The sequence below is a fragment of the Vigna umbellata genome, chromosome 5 (genome assembly GCF_029865625.1).
Source record: "Vigna umbellata cultivar VRB3 chromosome 5, Vumbellata_1.0, whole genome shotgun sequence".
NCBI classification, from domain to species: Eukaryota; Viridiplantae; Streptophyta; class Magnoliopsida; order Fabales; family Fabaceae; genus Vigna; species Vigna umbellata.
Window position 1 is genome coordinate 37,965,899 of NC_142169.1, and position 6,169 is coordinate 37,972,067.

At 42.5% G+C, this 6,169-nt stretch overlaps 1 pseudogene; it reads left to right on the forward strand.

Moving 5' to 3' along the window:
- Positions 1–891: 891 nt before the first annotated feature.
- Positions 892–5,245, forward strand: LOC148198294 (uncharacterized; annotated as a pseudogene).
- The last annotated feature ends 924 nt before the right edge of the window (positions 5,246–6,169 follow it).

Here is a 6,169-nt window from a genome sequence, read left to right on the forward strand (position 1 = left end):
AAGGGTGATGTAGCGAATCAAAATCCGAGAGGAGAGAAATAACAAAAAATGCACAGCTGACAACTTGGAATATGCATCACATGGAGTTAGTTACAAGGGGGAGTTAGTTACAAGGGAAAAATGCTTAAAGTAGAGAGAGGGAAAAGGGAGGGGAAGGTGGGTTATGGAAAGGGACTACATTCTTGGGTTTCCTTTTGTTTTTATGATATTTCTTAATATAACAACAAACTTGGTCTTGAATCACGCTGATCAGACCAAATTCCATAATACAACTAGTGTTTCTATTTTCTTGTGTTGATTTCATTGTTGGTTCTTATCAACTGGTATCAAAGCTCTTGATCCCAAGAGCTTGAATGATTATCACACGATTTACAATGGAGAGCATAATGGAGAATGTAGAACGAAGCTTACAAGCTCAACAATCGAAGCTTCGTGAGATCAAGCAGATCCTGATGCAAAGAGATAGACCTCAATTTTCTCGATGGTCCCATCAACCACGACGTCGGACAAGAATTACGGATGAGGAAGAGGAAGGGAGTAACTATTTATGTCCAGAGCGGGACCATAGAGAAGGGATGGGATCCACCTCAGGTGTATGATTTTGGGGGAAGGAAGCTGGAGATTTTGGTGTTTAATGAAGATGACACATGCAGTTGACTCGCTTAGGTGGAACGATACTTCAAATTGAATTCAGTTTTGGAGGATGAAAAGTTGGATGCAGTGATGGTAGCTTTGAAAGGCCAAGCCCTGAATTAGTACCAATGGTGGGAGGATCAGACTATGGTTCGAAGTTGGGAGGACTTCAAGACAGTGACACTCTAACGCTTCCAACTCGGATTGGCTCAAAACTCATTTGAACCCTTTTTAAGCATTAAACAAACTAGGACAGTGATGGAATATCGCGGGCAATTCGAGATAGTGTCAGCACCTTTAAGAGGAGCATATCATATCATGTTAAAGGGGATCTTCCTTAACGGTTTGAAGGAGGATATCAGAGTTGAACTCAAGCTATATAACACAGACTCTATATCTGAATTGATGGATCGATCCTTATTGCTGGAAGAGAAAAACATGGTTGTGAGAAGAGGAGGTTTAAGATGGGAAAAGAAGAAAGGTTGACGAGATAAGGAAGGTAGCTTTGTAAAGGTTCTGGGGGATTCATCTTGGGGAAAATCAATGATACCCATGGCAGAAAAAGGAGGAAAATATAATCAAGAACCTCTTAAGGGAGAAGAAGCTAGTGGAAGGGAGAAGATTGACTCAAGAAGAACTACAAGAAAGGAGTCAAAAGGGGCTTTCTTTAAGTGTGGAGAAGAATGGGGGATGAGAGCATATAGGACATTATGAACTTGTATTAGTGGAGGGCTAAGAAGATGGTAAACCAACTGAAACAGAGGAACCAATATTAGAATTAGAAAACAAAAATCTGTAATTATCTTTGAAAAGTAGAGAAGGTCTTCAAGAAAATCCTTTAAGATAAAAGGAACAATAGGAGAGAGAGAGGTGTTGATTTTGATTGATTCAGAAGCCACGAGTAACTTTATTTCCCAACTCGTAGTGGCTGAGTTACAATTACAGGTGACAAAAACTCCAAAGTATACGGTGGAGATAAGTAATAGGTAGAAGGAAAAGAACAAAGGCATGTGTAAAGCAGAACAAATAGAGATGCAGGAAGTCCGAATTGAGCAGGACTTTTTTATCCTTAATCTCGAAGGTACAGAGGTGATGCTAGGACTAGATTGGTTGGCTAGATTGGGAGACATTAAGGCCAACTTAAAAAATTTTACACTCTAGTGGGAGGAAAGAGAACATAAGTAGATTTTGAAAGGAGATCCCTCATTGTGCAGAGAGCAAGCTTCTTGGAAGACAATGACAAAGACTTTACGTTTTGTAGATGAAAAGTATTATCTAGTTTACCAATATTTGGATTATAGGGCACTCAATAAACTCATTATCCCAGATAAGTTTTCGATACCGGTGATTGATGAATTTTTGGATGAGTAAGGAGCGACAGTAATGTTTACGAAACTGGAATTGAAGTCCGGGTATCATCAAATTAGAATGAAAGATGAAGATATTTCAAAAACAGCATTCAGAACCCAATGAGGTCATTTTATGTTTTTAGTTATGTCGTTTGGCCTCACCAACGCCCCTTCAACTTTTCAAGCACTTATGAATAAGGTACTCAAGCCTTACTTGAGGAAGTTTGTTCTAATTTTCTTTGATGACATTCTCGTTTACAACAAGAATGAAAAGGAACATGAGGGGCATTTGAGAGTTGTTTTATAGGTGGTAAGGGATCACAACTTATTTGCCAATAGGAAGAAATGTAATTTTGGGCAGAGACACTTGGGATACCTGGGTCATATCATTTGTGAACATGGGGTGGCTGCAGATCCTAGTAAAATCCAAGATATGCTCACTTGGCCTGCTCCCAAGGACGTTAAAGGGTTAAGGGGTTTCCTTGATCTCATAGGATATTATAGAAAATTTGTGAAAAACTATGAAAAAATTGTGAGCCCTCTCACACAATAGCTAAAGAAAGATTAGTTTCAATGGGGAAGTGATGCTCAGGCAGCTATGTCCATAACACATGTCCTAATTGTTCCTAATTTTGAGAAGCCTTTTGTAGTGAAAAGTGATGCTTCTAGTAAGGGAGTTGGAACAGTATTGATGTAAGAGGGGAGGCCAGTGGCTTACATGAGTAAGGTTATCTCTAAAAGGGACCAAAGTAAATCAGTATATAAAAAGAACTTATGGCAGTGGTTTTAGCTATTCACAAATAGAGGCCTTATTTGTTGGGGAGGCACTTTGAAGTACACACTGATTAAAGGAGTCTTAACTACCTGGTTGAGCAACAACTAATGGAAGAGGAACAACAAAAGTGGGTTTCAAAGTTATAGGGTTTGACTTTGAAATAAAGTATAAACCGAGAAGGGAGAATACAGTAACTGATGCACTTTCCAAGAAGCAACTATGGGCACTAACCATTATCCAATTTTATGAATGGGATGAAGTGGATCATGAGGTTCAAGCAAACAAGAAGTTGAGGGGAATTATACAAGAATTATTAAGAGACTCGAATGCTCATAAAGGATATAAACTCTTGCACGGTAGATTATACTATAGAGGAAGAATAGTAATACCCAAGGGGTCTTCTAAGATTCCCTTGATTCTTAAGGAATTTCATGATACAGCAATAGGGGGCATTCTGGATATTTTCATACAAAAGGATTGCAAGGTTGTTGTGTTGGGAGAGAATGAAGAAACAAATTTAAGAATATGTGCAGTAGTGTGAAATCTGTCAACAAAATAAATACCAGGCCTTAAATCCCTCGAGATTATTGCAGCATATGCTTATACCGATAAAAATGTGGTTTGAAGTGTCCATGGACGTCATAGGAGGACTCCAAAAAGTAGGAGGGAAGGATACAATTTTGGTGGTGGTATATAGATTAACAAAGTATGCCCACTTTATAGCCACGTCTCATCCTTACACTATCAATGTTAGGGATGGAGAGTTTATGAGTGAAGGAATTAAACATTAAATGCCTAACTGCCTTAGCAGTTAGGAAGAATGGGGTTATTGGTTGTATAAATAGCAAATAATCAATTGTAGTGGGGTGTGGATTATTTTGATTGTAGTCTAACAGGGTTTGTCATCCTGAGGAGGGAGGTTAGGCTCTCTAGAGGGAGGTTATGCTCCCAAACCCAGTCCTTGTAAAGAGATTCGTTTACGGTGAATAATAGCAAAACTCATTCTTTCATTTCTGTTTCTATCTTTTGAGTGTTTTCTTTTTAGGTTCCAAACCCAGGAACCTAACAATTGGTCTGACCTGTTGGATATCCTTAGGAGAGGGGTCAAGAACAGATCAAGAAGTGGTTAAGAAAGGGGGGAAGCATGGAAGGAAGAGACAATTCTTGGGAAAGGAGGATCAGCGAACATAAAAGGGAGCTAGCAGAATGGAGAAGAAATATGCAAGAAATGCAGCAGGAAACTAGAGAACTCTTGCGAGTTCTTGGAGGAAGGGTGTGGAACCAGGAAAAGGGATTAGAAGGCAATCCAGGGTTTGTAGATGAAGATCAACATACTGTTAACGAGAATCAGAGAAGTAGAAGGGAATGCTCGGGGGAGGAACGAGAGCGAAGACAAAGGGGGGAAAAATTAAACGCACTAGAAGGAAGAATGGAGGAACGAATGGCGGCAATGGAGCCGTCAATGGATTGACGAAAGGTAGAGATGGAGTCGTCAAGGGAGGAAATGAAGGTGAAAACGGCGGCAATTCGACAAGACTCGGCAGCCACACGCCAGGATCTTCAAGAAGTGAGGCGATTATCGGGGGGACGACACCGCATTCAAAGGGAACTGTCTAACGACAGTCAGGTGCCTGTGAACACCAATAGGAGTACGAGACGCAAGGACGAAATTGGGGGTGGAGAAGGTGAGCGGTTCAATTGGAGGAAGAGGGTGGAGTTGCCCGTGTTCGAAGGATTAGATCCATTGAACTAGATCAATTGGGCGGAGCGACTCTTCGAATTTCAAGGAGTAGCGGAAGAGGAGAAGGTACGATTAGCGTATGTGAGCATGGAAGGGAGCGCTGACTACTGGTTCAAAGCTTGGAAGGAGAAAGCCAAGAATCGTTCATGGGATGGTTTGAAGGAAGCCCTGGTGATAAGGTTTGGAACCATTGTTGAGCGGTTGACAGCATTGAGACAGATGGGGACGGTGGACGAGTATGTACAATACTTCAAGATATTGGCGGGTCGAACGAAGAGGTACCGAACGAGCAGCTGTTGGGATATTGTCTTGCGGGATTGATAGAGGACATCCGGAATCAAGTCCGACAGCATGAACCGCAGGAATGGATGGTGGCGATGCGGATCGCAAGGGATGTTGAGGAGTTCCAGAGAGTTGCCAAATGATTTGAGGACAAGTGCTATAGCCCATACCAATCGGGAGTGGCCGAGCAGTCTGAGGCCATAGAACACCAATTGTTTAGGGGACGAACGTGCGGTGAGGTGACACGGTCCGAGGCCAATTGCTATAAACCAAGCAGATCGAAAGTTGTCGAGCGGTCTGAGGACAAGTGTTATAGCCCATGCCGATCGGGAGTGGCCGAGCGGTCCGAGGCCGATCGCTATAACCCAGACTGATCGAGAGTTACCGAACGGTCGGAGGCCAAGCGCTATAGCCCAGGTCGATCGAGAGTGGCCGAGCGGTCGGTCGGATCCGAACAGGAGAAGACTGCTGGACCCAACGGGAAAGGCTTGACGAAGCTGAACGGGCTAGCACTACAAGCTGCGAGCTCGAGAGGACTGAAGGAACCGAACGGTCCAGAAGCGAACGGGAAAAAACTGCTGAATCCGAACGCAAAAGGACAGGAGGAACCGAACGATCTTACATTTACAGTCAAAGGCCGAACGGTTTTATCCTTAAAACGATCTCCTAGTCATTGGCCGAACGGTCTTACAGTTACATTCAAAGGCCGAACGATCTTATAGTCCAAACAATCTCTTAGTAATTGGCCGAACGGGCTTACAATTAGAATGAAGGCTAAGGAGGGAAAGGTGGATGGAAGAATCAATGGCCGGGAGAGAAGGATGGATTTTGAAAAGAGGTGGACCAGCGAACAAAAGAAGGGCCTTGCCGTTCGTGAGGCACCTGTAGAGGGGAGAGAACTTTTTGAAGCTTTGAAAGACATCAAAGACCATTTCTTCAAGGATTATAATTCTGGAAAAGACGTGACTAGAATGTTGGAAGCTAATAAAATCCAAGAAGAATGGAAGTCATGGGATGAGGAATTGCCACCAACCAAACCTCCAGACCTGAATTGGAGGGCAGTTGCCAGAAGGTTCCATTCATATGAATACACGATGATGAAGAGGAGCCATGAGATCAAGCCTCTCGTTTCCAACCTTGAGGACAAGGTTGTTCGGCAGCGGGGTGTAATGTTAGGAATGAAGAGTTTACGAGTGAAGGAATTAAACATTAAATGCCTAACTGCCTTAACTGCCTTAGCAGTTAGGAAGAACGGGGTTATTGGTTGTATAAATAGCAAATAATCAATTGTAGTGGGGTGTGGATTATTTTGATTGTAGTCTAACAGGGTTTGTCATCCTGAGGAGGGAGGTTATGCTCCCAAACCCAGTCCTTGTAAAGAGATTCGTT